Below are 14,668 nucleotides of genomic sequence, written 5' to 3'. Positions count from 1 at the left end.
ATTCGCAGACACCTCGGCACGAACAGGTCCTCCTCGGCGATTCGTGCAGTTCAGCTGTTCGGCAAAACGAGGGCAATCTGTTACGTGAAGTAAAGAACAGTACAGAAAAAAAAGCAGCTACAGAATCAGCACGAATAAAACACCAGAAACGCTTCTCAGATGCGTCGTGGTTAAGCAAAGCCGCATAATGCGTTGCAAATCAGCGCTGCCGCTCATGTCCGAGGCTCGCCGGTATTCTGTAAGCCGCAATACATCTCGAAGTCTCGAAGTCTATTAGAGATTTTAGCCTATCCGTATACACATTGTATTGCAGTTTAGCGAATACCGGAACACAGCAGTTACAGGTCCCCGCAGACGTGAGCGCCATCTTGTGGTAGAGTTTGACCTGGAACGACGCCCCGCGGGCTATTATTGCAGTGACAAAACGTATTTTACTTAGTTTCTGGAGCTATAAGAGTTATTTGCGACGTAATCGTCAGCATGCAGCTTTTTTTTTTTTCCGTGAAACAAGAACAACAATTTAAAGCGAAAACGTCCTCGGGGCGTTTGGTTGTGCAAATCGTCACAAGATGTCTCTACACTCGCTACCACCACTGTTGCCGCTGTCTACGTCTCTGGTATACTGAGGCCGAATGCATAAAGATCTGAAGCTCTTTGTGCATAAGATGCGTTTTGTCATTAGCCAACACCCTTCGCTGACGTGTCCAGCGTAACGATTGGCTGCATTTTTGCTCTTGCGAAGAACTACGTAGCATTGAGGTCTTTTGGGAATACCTACCCTGGTATTCTGTCAAAGACAATACGCACAGTGACAAACTAAAACTTCACATCGCCTCGGATATGCTTCACATCATTAAGGAGCCTTCGCCATAACATCGTGCTCGCGATCGAGCGTTAAATGGCCAGGGGGTTCGCTCAGACTTGCGTCGAAACGGCACTCGCTGTTCAATGGGGCGCGACATTCTAAACAGCGCGAAATTCCCGCGACGTTGTCGACGTTCCGCCCTGTCGACGTAATGAGCCAATCAGAACGGACAACGACGGTGAAACTGACAATATGGCGGCATTCGACACTGCCCCGGAACACAACAGCGCATCGGGGGCGTATACACACAATCGGCCCATGGCCTCGCACTGCAACTTCATGCGCGCAACTAAAGTGCTGTTGAAGTTTATGCAGGACACCAGGCTCGACGAGCGGATCTAGCAAGGCAACTGTCTCATGTACATAAGCACTCACCACTTCTCTTATCATCATCATTTATCCCAGTATACTTTCACTCCCCTTCCCCCTTCCCCTGTGCATAGTAGCAGACTAGAGTGCACTAGCTCAGGTCGACCTCTGTCTTTCCTATCAATAAATTCTACATGGCATGGCTGCATGGCTTTTCACCTCGAACTTTCCTTCAGTATATGGATGGATAGATGGGGTAACTTTATAGAAAGGTCCTGCGAGCTACGGGGCGCAAGGTCCCACATAGAGCGGGCTACTCCCACGTTGGGACCGGGAGTTGTAACTCCCTGGCCGCAGTATATGCTCCCTTGAAGAAAAAAAAAAGCTCTGCGAGTCTTGTCTGCGTGTCGCGTATAGTTGTCGCTCACTGACGCATGCGCCAGAAGTGGAAACGGCCGCCGCCGAGAGTACGCATCGGCGGCCTTCCCTCCTTCCGAGGTGGCGGGCCAACGGCCACGTTGCGTGCGAGCGGGGCGGGAACAGCCGCACAAAGGAAAAACATCCATCACCGACAACACCGAGGGATTTCCTTCCAAGCAAACTGCCGCGGAAGGCCACGTTGCCCCGGGCGCATCATCGTGGTCGTCGTCGTCGTCGCGGTCGATCCTGTCGTTACGTGCACCAAACGCACCCGAGCATGTCACCGTGACGGGACGTCTCGCTTCGGACGGACGCCGCCGTACCGGATAATAAAACAGCGATGCTGGCCACGGCTGGGAGGTACAACCCTCACAAAAAACATTGCCTTGGCAATCTCTACCATTTCTGTTGATTTTCCATGGACTTCAATTAACACTGCAGCCCATATACGACTGTTTTGTGAGGAACTGAAGCTCTTCATAGCGCGTGTTTCCGTGCGATTACCGTTAACTTCAATCTTCCCTCCATATCATTGAGATCCCCTTTCTCCATATCGCACAGCCGGGTTAAGCCCCTTCCCCCCAACCCCGCAGCTTTGCCCTTATCACTTCTCCCTCGCTAAATACAAAATATATTAAATTTCAATCCAAAGTCTTGCAAGGGATCAGATGGGAAGGCCCACTATCTTAGGAGGGTCACAACCTGGGCCGCCATTAACGCCCGCTAGAGCCTTTACAGCAAGTTCTATTACGATTGCGTCGATTGCTTGACTCGTTCGCACCCTGTTTCATCCACAGTAAATACGACGTGCGCATAGTCTGTGGTGGTGCCGCTCAAAAAAAAAAAAACATGTCGATTTCTCTGCAACGTAACGGTGGCGCCATCTGTAACCGCTACGGCGAAAGTCGCCGCCTTTAACCGTAACGGTGAAAGCGCCGTAGAAGAGGGGCGGGTGACCTTCGCAACTGCTGATGGAACATCGCGCGTCGAACATTCCACCAAACGTGCATGGTATAATTTTTTTAGTAATGAGGTCATGTGTAGCAATATTTTGTACAGATTGAATTGCACTGGCGTCGCAATGGGAAGGAAGAGGGTGTCGTATTTTTTTTCTTGCCGCTACAGAACATAACTGGAAAAAATCGTCTATATACAAATGAGTATACCATGCCTAAAGGGGTGAGGCGTCATATAAGCTACATTTCCTCCATTAAGCAGAAGACAGGCTAAAGTTATCCTGCTTCGAATACTAATCAGGCTCCCACCCAAAACGCGGACGACTCAGTGCATGGAGATGCTGGTTTCAGTGCCTAACCAAGGGATATATCTAAACTCGAAATTTGTTGCTGTTGTTCCTTCACATGCGTAACATATTCCACGGTAATAAGAACCGACTCATAAAGCTAACATGTCCTCGAGCGAGCTGTCTGCGGGTATCGGGAGGATTCGAGGAGGCGCGTTTTGCGTGCATACACAGATTGCCCAGGCGCGATTTACTCTCCTCTATACAGTATTTGCCTTTCGCACGGGTCATACCGCAAGTTGCGTTTCGAACAGCAAACGCAGACAGCGCAAGATCGTTACGCTGGAATCGCTTTTTGTGCCCGTTGCGTATACTTGATCGTAAAAACCGAGGCTCAAGAAAGCGGGAGTTCTCAAAAAACGAGCGAGGAACACGCTTACGAAATAAGCCCGGTACTGTGCGATTTCCGTGACGTCACGGCGGTGTCCAACGTTTTTTCAGTTCTTCAAGAACAGCACTGCAAAAAAACTTTTCTGTGAAAAATAAAAAGTACGGAAACTTTACTGTTTGCGTCTGTTTTCTGACTCTGACTGTGTCTATATGTTTAACGTTTTCCGTTGGTGGCTTTCTCTGTAATGACTCAGAAGAAAAAATCGTTACGTAGGTCACTCCGTTTACTCCCTTCACGACTGCAGCTTTCAGAAAGTACCAAAAAGAAAAGTCAAACGCCGCGATGTCGTTGTAACAAATCGTTCAAGTACAGACAACCACGCCACACGAAACATTCTCGGAAGCGAGAAGGTACACACCCGGCACTGCGCGACACATCGGAGAACCAACTCTATCAGTACATGCTGTAACAAACACTTCGAGCGCTTTACTTTTAGGAAACAAATCATTTTGTTCGGGGCGAACGTACAGTCGCCGACAAGCAAAGATCTAAGCCACAGCGTTTCTCCGCCCAGCTCGAGAGACCACCGTTTTTCCTGGAACGAGGCGCCTCCCGCACTCTTCCGATCCTGCCCCCGGCTCCGGGCGCCTATGCACGACGAACGAAACATCTCTACCGTACACAAACGGGATGGCTCTTCGGCCAAGGGGTGGATCGAGTTTCGGGTAAACGGGTCACGCGCGACGTTGGACGCCAGCCTCGCGTGCAGACCTGCCGCAGGGTGAAGGCGCCGCGTGTATCGGACTCGACTGTTTGGGGGTGACCCAGTGTTCCGAGGGAGGCGATACCTCTGCATACATCGGGTCCTGCATCCGGAACAGTTCGACGGCTTGTGTAGAACCAACGGTATAGGAAAAGGGGCGCCCGCTGCTCGAGTCCAGCGCGCTACCGAATCGTTGGCTGCGCTTGCAAATGGCCCGCGGCGAAGGAACGCGCCATCGTAAGAAGTTTTCCTGCATCTCTTGTACGTGTCGTTTCACCTGGAGCCCAGGCATACCCGGCGTTTTTCGACGACCTGTTTGTTTATTTATTTATTTATTTATTTATTTATTTATTTATGATACCCTCAAGGCACATTGTACATTGAAAAGGGGGGGGGGGCATAAGCAAAAGAAAGAAAATGGTAACAACACTTATGACATTACAATTCAAAACAAGACAAAGACACCTAAAAATAAACACAAAGAATAAAGGAAATCTACAGGCAGATGACAATATAAAAATCTAAAGGTAAACGCACCACAATACAAATGCTCAACACTGACTCGTTAGGGCATACTCACTAAATTAAGTTTTCTACTGTGGTCCCAAAAAGGAAGGGATCTGTTCTGGCCACTAACGATGGCGACAAGTTATTCCGTTCTTTGCGTGTTTTAGGAAAAAGATGAATGCGAGTACGCGACTGGAATTACAGTGAGGTACGGTGACTTCCCGTGGATGGTTCGAGCGAGAAGAAATGGACGACGCCGGCTGAAACCGACGTGAACGCAGGGTCATGTTGTGGTAGAAAAAGAAGTTTGTGAAAAACAGTGAAAGACGGGACAATTATCTTCGAGAGGCTAACGATGGGAGGATCAAAATGGGCTTCATTTCTGCTACACTGGCGGTCCTGTGGTAGCTACTCTGAATCTAGCCAACCGATCATTTTTCACGGCTTCAAGGCATCGAATTAAGTTAGTATGACCTGTGTCCCAGGCGGATGCTGCAAAAAAAAGAAAAGCAGTTTCAATTACGAGGGCGCTAAAGAGAAGTTGCGGCAAAAGTATCCGAGTGTACGAAAAACCTTTGATGTTGCATGTTCTCTGTGTAATTTCCAAGAAAGGTTATTAGTAATGTGAACAACCAAGGTAACGATAAGAAGTTACAGTTCGCAATGGGACATTGTTAAGATAATACGAAGAGCAGGTCAAGTCGTTACGAGAAATCGTCATTGACTTGCACTCGTTTATATTCAATTCCATCTTCCGAATGCGACACCAGTTGGCGATGCTATCAAGGTCAGTTTGAAGGGCTTTAATGTCGGAATCATTAGCAATTTTACGGTACAGCACACAATCATCGGTAAACAGACATTATTAGACAAAAAAACGTAAGTCAATTGTATATACATATATGAGAAACAACAAGGAGCCCAGCACTTATCCTTGAGGCACAGATGAACACACCGGTGCCGAAAGGGAGCAGACATCGTTAGCAAAGACAAACTGAACACGAGATAAGGGAAGTGCGTATCCAGGTAATTATGGCGGGTTCAATATTGAGCATACTAATTTTATATAGTAGCAGCGAATCGCTTACCTTGCCAAATGCTTCGGCAAAGTCTAGAAATATGCAGTGAGTTACAAAATTAATGTCTGTACATGCAAGCCGTTAATGAATGAGAGGAGCTGAGTATCACAAGAGCAATGTTTGCGGAATCCGTGTTGTGTGGGAGTGAAAAAAAAAATTGTTGGCCTCCACAAAATTAGATGCGTGAAGATAATGTGCTCCGTTATGTTGTAGTATACGGATGTTGGGGATCCCCGGACCCGTGGATCGGAATTACTTTGCTTGTCTTCCAGTCTGTGTGAAGGGCTTAATAATGATACGATTGCGAAAAAAATACATTCAAGAATGATCGAACAGTAATTCAACCGTGTTACGCAAGAATTTGGTATTTGGTCAACACCAGAAGAAGACTTTTAGTTTTAAATTTTTATTCCCGTCGCGCTAAGTGCAATAGGACCCATTTGATAATAGTGAAAAGGACGCAGCACAGGAAGTTCACCACTAAAGTCTGATGATGTAAAATAATTAACAAACGAATCATTCAGCTTGCTGGCGCAGACGTCGCTGTCCACGGGGTCCCCAGACGGTGTTGATGGTAACATATTATTTTCAGCATTTCCTCTTACAATATTCCAGAAACGCTTAGGATAGGATTTCAGTAAGTTTGGAAGAGTAGCGTTGAAGAAGGACAGTTTAGTAGTTCTTAAAGCAGACAGGTAGCTATTTGTAGCACATCTGTGTGCAAGCCATCGAGCGGGCTTATTAAATCGCTTCGCAACACGAAATAAACGTTTCTTCTCGTTAGAAAGCTTATTGAAGTAGCGGTCATACCAGAGTGCGTTATTACTTGTGTAGACGCGTCGAGAAGGAATGAGCTGATTAATTAATTATGCAACTTTTGAAATTGCGCCAGCTTTCTTTCATTAAGCGATGACGAAACTGCAGCAATGAAGTGTTTAGAAAACTATGTTAAAGGCGGGAAGGTCAGCTTTCTGTAATCTCTGACAGTCTTCAGACACCTGCGTTGCGACGGACGTGATAAACTTATCGAGAAAATGCAAGGCATCAATCACAGTCCCTCAGACCAGGAAGGTACGTAACTGGCGAAATGTTATCACCTGACGATGTTACAACCAAGTCAAGCAACGAGGAAGTACGTTCAGTCACAAGTGCGGGTCGGGTGACAACACGTGCAGGACCCGTACAGTCGCAGCAAACTGCGATAAATTTGTTCGATTCCGGTGTTGACGGGTCAGGCGAGGGAGGGGCGTGCGTCCGTGTGATGTTAGGGAGTTCGAAAACTCTGATCAAAAGTGCCTGCGTGCCTGGATACCGAATTACAGTCTGATTTAGGCAAACAGGCCAAACAGGCCGGAGGCGCCCTAGTTTCACCTATGTGTTGTACGTTGTCCAGTTGGACCAGGGCGTGCGTGGTTTGAAGGATGGTATACGTGTTTCGCCCTCTTGCGTCAAGTATAACCAAGCTCCAGCGGCATGACTAGCCGCCACGTTAAGCAGCTGTATTATATTTTTTTAAAGGATATGACGAATTGGCTCGTGCATAAGACATCTGTCTGTCTGCGGTTACAGGGCTGGTGAAGCTGCCCACAAATGTTAATTGAGGATATACAGTCTAAATAAAACGAACTAAATTCATTTCGCTCACAGTGTGTCGCGACAAATTTTCCACTTTACCCTGTAGCGACAGGGCAAGTAAAAAAAAAGTCAAGGAAATGCTCTTTCAGCGTGAACAGTAACGACAACAACAAATAGAATCATTTCTGAAGCCAAAGAAGGTCTGTAGCTGCCGTTCAAGGAAGCATTCTGTAGTACAAACTTGAAATATTGTTTTTTGCTTCCATTTCTCGCGGTCATCTTTTCTACAGCGCATTCTCTTGGGCGTGGAGGCATAGACGGCTGGTACGGTGGAGCTTTGTGGCTGGAGCTTCTAACTGAATCCATAATTCAGAGAAATGTTATTTGCGCGCATATGTTTTCCACACTTTATGCACATATGTGACGCATTCTACCGGTACGAAGGCACGGAGCACGTAATGAGAGGAGAATGTAGCTTGGCGAGAGAGAGGACAATTCGTGACTGGTTTCAGCCTCCAGAATTCGTACCGGTCTGCGCCAATTTATGGTCACGGGGAATCCGGATCACGAGAAACAAATTTACAGAAAAGTTGGGAGCGCATACGGCAGGTTCTACCAAGTCATGACCGATCATTCGTTGCTACCTTTGAAAAGTGCACAACCACTGCATTCTACCACTAAAATATGGGAAAGATTGAGACTCGGAGGTTCACACCGAAGCTTGAGTTAAGAACCGCGCAACGAGAGATGGAACGAGAAAATGTTAGGCGTAGAGCTAAGAGGCCGGACGACAGCGGTGTGCATCAGACAGCGAACTAGGACACTTGATATACCAACTGATATTAAAGGTAATTAATGCAGCTGCGCAAAGGCATGTGATGCACAGGGTAGACAACCGGTGGCCTGTTAGAGTTACCGGACGAGTGCCAAAAAAGGGAAAGCGCAGTCAAGGACTGCGGATAACTCGGTGGTGTTATGAAATTAGGAATACCACAGGTACAAGATGGAGTTACCTGGCGCGAAACGGGAAAATTTAGATCGCTGGGTGTGGCCGTTCATCCTGCAGTAGGCAAGAACTATGATTATGGTTAAAGACAGCTCTAGATTAGGGGACGCAAGTGGCTTGCGTACGCAAGAACTAGAAGCCACGCTACTGCGCATGCGCAAACACCTACGTCAGGGCCTGCGCATGCGCAGTCCCGTCGCCCCTAGTTGCGTACGCAAGCCGCTTGCGTCACCTAACCTAAAGCTCTCTAACGATGCCTTAAACTTCAGCCACGTAGCTTTTGCGCACGTACCGTACGGTAGTAAAACGACCGTCTGCACTGTATATGTTTCCCTTAGCTGAATGGAAATTTACCGCATGCGCCAGGTGATTTTCCGTGCGGCCACGCGGCCCGGCTAACACACACTCGTATGTCGCTGTATCCGCTCGAGCAGCGAGACACGTGACCTTGCAAAGGCACGTCGCCGTCTGCTCGTCTCCGGACAAAAGCCATTGCCGGACGACATGCGGTGATGTGCGCAAGCACGAATCGTCTGGTTCCGAGCCGCGCCGTCGCTGCGTACACACGTGAAACACCAGCACGCGGTAGCAGACGCGCCTGTCTTGGGTTTTAGATCCTCGGTCATGGTGATGCCTCCTCCAGTCTACACAACTCTCAATTTCATGAAAGGCAGGCATTTTCATCCACCCGAGCATTTCTCTCATGCGAAGTATTCGTTCTGAGATACCTGTATGGGTTTTCTTTGTAGCATTGTGCAAGTTCTCTCTTTCGCGAACCTTCCTTCACCTAGAGGGCTTTCGCAGAAGTGATACGCCACCTTTCAATTTCTCTTTCTTTTTATGCTCGGACAATCGATTAGCACACTGGAGGCAGTGTGTGGATGAAAATAATGCTAGACGAAGCTCCACGTGACAGAATACAAATTTTAAAAGGCGTCTCTCAGAATTAAACGCGTGCTCCACAACACACGCAGATTTAAATTTGGGTCGTTAACTTCAGTTGAGAAAAAAAAGAGCAGATGCGGAGAAGATGTGCAGCAGACCAGCCGACGACCCTCTTCCGGCGTACCTGACGTCCCTAACCATGGAAGCGGATATAAAGCAATACAATAACGTAAAAATGTTTTTGAAACCTCAAGCCGCCACCAAATGCTTTCGTGGCACGCTGAGTAAGCTATTCAACTTCGTGCATCTATAGAGGCCAGACAACATCCACTGGTAGGCGATAATCACTACCGTCCGGCGACCTGTATTGTATTAAAGATAAGCAAGTAATTAAAGAACGCGCGCCAACAGAATACACAGAGGAATAAAAAAGAAATATGGAACAACCAAAAACGTCTCACAAATCGCGAGCAGACGACTCCCGTCCGGCGCAGACGATACGTGATCGCCGACGCATTCCTCGCCGCCACCGTAGCAGACGACGACGCCATTTGATGGCCACCGCAAACGCCACAGGTAGCAGACGACACGCCGACAACACAAGACGCGCACGCGCACACACACACCGCCGACCGGCGACACGAAAGGAGTGCACACTGGCGTTTCGCGGGCCCAGAGCGAGACCGAGGGAGGTGTATGCGCGACAGGGTTAAACCCGAAACCAAACCACCTCCCCAATAATTGAGCCGTGGACGGGCGAGGCGGCGTCGCCCGTGCCATTGTACACCGCGAAAAACACCCTTTCCCCTCACCTCTCTCCCTGGCTCGAGGGGGGAGGGGGCTGAAACCCCCCTCGCCCAACCCGCGCTTATGCTTTCTGAATGGCGTAACCCTACCACCGGTCCAACACGTCCGGGCTCTGTGCTTCACTTTGCGGATCGAAGTACATAAACACCTGGTTGCCAAGGCCGACGCTTATGCATGACGGTGTCACTTTAGAGGAACGTTGAAGAGATATTTTAAAAACAAGCTGCGCCGTATTTTGTAAATTGCGCTTCTGAAACACCAGAAAAGCCACCCGTAACCATAAGAGGAGACTTTGGGGCGGTAATCTCGGGGGCGAGCACTTTGGGCGATAACAGCATTCACGCGAGATTTCGCGAGAACAGGTACGCGGACGTGGGGAGTGCAAGGGGCTCTCTTTGGCTCTGGGAGGGCCGAGTGTGGCGAAGTCTTGGGTGAGTCGTCATATACACAGATAACATACCGTGCCATAGCGCACGCTGCGTCGATAGTTCAGACAACCCGACTTCTCCATGCTAAACAGGATCAGTCGCAACAAAACGTAGTTGATATCATCAACTGCATTTATCATGATCAACTTATCATCAACTGATATCATCATGCGTGGCATTTGGTAGTGGATGTTGCTCGGAACTAGCCACAGGTGCAAAATACGCGTCCTCTCGTGGGATTAGAGATGAACAGGTTTCAGTGCAACATAGCTGACACAATATTGGCGTCACCTGCCGTATACCATTAGAACTATAGAGAAAAAAGCGATTTTTTTTTTTACGCTCTGCCGTCGCCGCAGACATCATGCATTTCTTATTTGAGCGCGAACAATATGTAGGCCAAGAAGGCTGCCTTTCGAATCATTGTACGATAACGCACCACCGCGTACGTTCCGAAGAGGCCTAAGTTTTGAGAACTACTCGGTTATTTGTTCCTGATATGCTCCCTTACTTTCGTGCTTTTAATAAAACATGTTTTATAATGTGCATTCTATTGACAGAAACATTTCTAAACGAATATGGTTTAATATTAATGAAGAGAAGAATACACATTATTCGCAAGCTATTAAAAAAATAGTGGATTCGCTTCTGGCGCTATTCAATTCCCGTTCGCTTCGCTTTGAAGACCTGCTATTCGTACATCGCTATGGAAAAAATACTTTATCAGCTTAAACTGATTTACTGATGCTTCTTAGTGTCCACTTAAAATATAAAAAGAAAATTACGGCAGAAATCTCACCATGGCTATCGAGGGTAAGGCGAATAGCAATCGAGCAATGTAGGGACACACCGTATTCCTGAAGCCACGTTTACTTAACAAGCCGTAATAGTAACTGTTTATAGAGTTTCGCTACTTCGGCTATATGCCACATGCTCCGATATCGTCCCACTTTGCTATGGCACACGCTTGCCAAGGTCGCCCATCAGCATGGAACGGCACGACGACTGTACGACGCCGACGCAATGACGATGGAATGACGAAGAAGGAATGATATCGATCGAACGACAGAGGTGTATGATCACGAGGGCATGAAGACAGTGAGACGTAGATTCCTAAACTATAGCGATGGAATAACCACAACGTGACGACAACGACATAAGGGCAATGATAAGACTTCATGGCGGCCATATGGCACGACGACCGTATGACAAAGGACGCACGACGGCGAAATGACGACGATAAAATGGCAACGGCGGCATAATCGCGACTGAATGACGACAGCACGATTACGAAAGAATAGCGAGTTGGGAATGACGTCGACAGATCCAAAAAGCTGTATGACGGCGATGGCATGACCACGACAACGGATGACGATACTGAAGTGGTGACGATGGTACAGCGTGACGACGATGGTACGACGATAACGCTACGACGACTAAGGCAAGACGAGAGTCTCACGTCGAAGTTACGATGACAACGGACCGCGACGGCATCCCGACAAGGGGTGACAACGAATGCATGATGGCGACCTAAAGACAGCGGTATGAGGACAATGGCATAACGACGAACGTATATAATCGCAATGGCGTGACGATGACTGCATCAAGGAGCCTGTATAATCACAATGACGTGACGACGATGGCACGACGAGACAGACAGACAAGACAAGACAAGACAAGACAGACGTACAGACAGACAGACAGACGGACGTACAGACAGACAGACGGACGTACAGACGGACGTACAGACAGACGTACAGACAGACGTACAGACACACAGACAGACAGACGTACAGACGGACGTACTGACGGACGTACTGACGGACAGACAGACAGACAGACGAGATAGATAGAGATAAAACAGCTGAAGTAGGCAAGGAATGCTATTCGCATTCATTAAAAATGTCACCCATCTTCAGCGACAGCCGCCGAATTTTCGGCTGCGATTACAGTATTCCCGTTCCCGGGCTCAATATCGGCCGCGCAGCCAGCGACAGCTGTCATAGGCCCGCACGCACATTGCCAAAAATTAAAAGTAATGGAAGATAGTTCCTCACTAGAGGCAGATTCAAAGGCAGTAAGAATATGGGCGACAGCCTCCAGTTCTTGGCCGTTATATTCCAAGCCGCGCAGACGATTCGATCGGCAGCCACACGAGACGGGTACCTATGTATTATCCCATTTTAAAAGGCACCACCGTACAATGCAATTACGTCCTGGGAATGACGTCGACAAGTAGCATCCCTCGTGCCGCCATGTCATATCGCGCATGCAGAACGAGAAACCGTGTGAGAAGTTTCGAATTCTAAACTGCCAAGTTTAATCTCCCAAAGCAAGTCACGGGCTACAAGAGACGCCCCATGGGGGCTCCGCGTGAAACAGACCTACGTGTGTCATTATTTAACAGCATAGTATACGAGTGCTCTCTCTCTCTTTAAAGCAAAGCTTTCTTCGCTTTCCCCCTCCCTCCTAACTTTGCGGGCCACTGGTTATCTGTAACTCGGTATGTGGCACCGGGTACGTGTGGCTATCCGCGCGGCTGAGCGCGCCCATACCGCCCGCGCCCTATCGTTGAGGTAACCGCCGGCGTATGCAATGACTTCAGCGAGCCATGATGGCTGTTGGCTGTATGCGCTGTCCTTCCGCGCGTCTAGTGCGCGGAGGTCGCGTACAATCTCAGGTTTCCATGACGCGTCCATGTGACAGGCAGCGGAAGCGTTCGCTCCCCTTTGTTTGCGCTCTTCGTCACCCCAGCGTTGTGACAGGGAGTGTTCGCGGTGGTCGAGTTAGATCTGTTCGTGTTTGCCTGTGCGCGCGGGGCACCATACCTGTTAAGTTATTAGTAATGAAATGTTTACTGCAATTTATACGGCCAATAAAACTACGAACCATACTTCGTATAGTTGGCTAGTGCTTTGCTATCGATATACGAATGCTTTGCCTTTCGGGCAAAACCGCGACATGTTTACTGTTTTGATTGATTGATTGATTGATTGATTGATTGATTGATTGATTGATTGATTGATTGATTGATTGATTGATTGATTGATTGATTGATTGATTGATCTTAACCTTCACGAACAGCTCCGCCATCGCAGACATCGGCGTTCATCCCTTATAAAATTTAACAAGAGGTATATGAACACACTTTGCTCTTAACTGAAGCGAAGAGAACTTAAAAACTATGTAGTACAAGCCTGGCGGACCGAGGCTCTCTCCGATTGGCATTTAGTTACCAGTTAACATGCACCTGTCACAATACAGCGCATCGAGGTCACAAGAATGAAACAACGCAACGTGAAGCATCATACCACACACATCATGCTCCACACGTCGTACCACACACGTCCGTGTACGAGTGTGCCATTAACAATTTTATCGCCGCAGAACGCACGTAGAGCGTTGTTCGTTCTTTTCTGAGACTGCCAGCAATCTTCCGCAGCAAACTATTGACTCGACAGGCCCTACGACTTGAGCGGCGAATTCAATTTCCGTCTTCGCTCCCCGACATTTCGATTGGAGGGGGAGGCTGGTGAGAGAGAAAATGCTGTCGGCGTTCGAATAAAGCCCCTCAAACTAAACTACGCTACACTTGCGGCCCGAGGAAGGACAGACGCGAAGACTTTCTTCGCTTTCGGGTGTAGCCAAGAGTAATCGAGTGTGCGAAACGCCACTTGTTACTGTCGTACCCTCTTGTGGTATCTCGCAAGAGCACTCGCTCGTTCCGCGAAAGCAGCCGCAATGAAATCCGGTGAGAAGTAGCGCCCCCTCTCGTGCGCTTTTCCGAAGTTCTAAAAGCCGCGACAACCAGGAAGACACTTCTGCTCCGAGCCTTTATTTCTCGTGAAGGTGTTGCCTTCGCAGAGAAGTCTGCCACGAAGCGCACTCGAAATCCCGCGGGTCTTATAACACCGCACGACGGCCAATCGACTTCTGAAGAGCTCGATCGACGGTAAAGCGAAGCGCTGTATTGGAAATCGGTTCCCATGCGGCCGCCTGTCTGTAACCGCGAGCAGACGAAAGGGCGCGGGGCGGAAAACAGACGACAAACAAACCACTCGACGGGCACAGCGCCAGAAAGAAAGAGAACAGACGGCGCTCTACAGCATGCAGACGACAACTGTGAGCAGAAGGGCGACATCGCCAATTGTTTGCCAGCGCAGCCCCACGAATATGTTTAAAACACGGGAACAAATGTGCCAACGGGGTTAGGGCATATTAGTACACGAGGGGGAGAAAAAGAAAAAAAATAAAGGCCGGGATGTATGCACTCCTTGCGCAGCTCTACGCGATGTATGTTTACTACCGCCACCGGCTGCAGGAATTCTCTCACATCACAGGCAGGGCGAAAAAAAAATTACGTAGTACACACGCCACAAAGAGAGAGCGA

The 14,668-nt window shown here is 48.4% G+C and overlaps 1 protein-coding gene across 2 annotated transcripts in view; it reads right to left on the bottom strand.

Moving 5' to 3' along the window:
- Positions 1-14,668, bottom strand: part of LOC139051027 (steroid hormone receptor ERR1-like) — a 141,640-nt gene that overhangs the window by 50,346 nt on the left and 76,626 nt on the right. The window contains exon 1 of one of the 2 annotated variants that reach the window (XM_070528037.1): positions 9,505-9,631. The exons of the other annotated variant lie outside the window; for it this stretch is intronic. The gene's annotated coding sequence lies outside the window, so the exon portion shown is untranslated. Of the gene's footprint in view, positions 1-9,504; positions 9,632-14,668 lie in introns of those variants that run through there. 2 annotated transcript variants of the gene reach the window in all.

This window comes from Dermacentor albipictus, chromosome 10 (assembly GCF_038994185.2).
Source record: "Dermacentor albipictus isolate Rhodes 1998 colony chromosome 10, USDA_Dalb.pri_finalv2, whole genome shotgun sequence".
NCBI classification, from domain to species: Eukaryota; Metazoa; Arthropoda; class Arachnida; order Ixodida; family Ixodidae; genus Dermacentor; species Dermacentor albipictus.
This window is presented reverse-complemented; position numbering and strand designations above follow the sequence as displayed.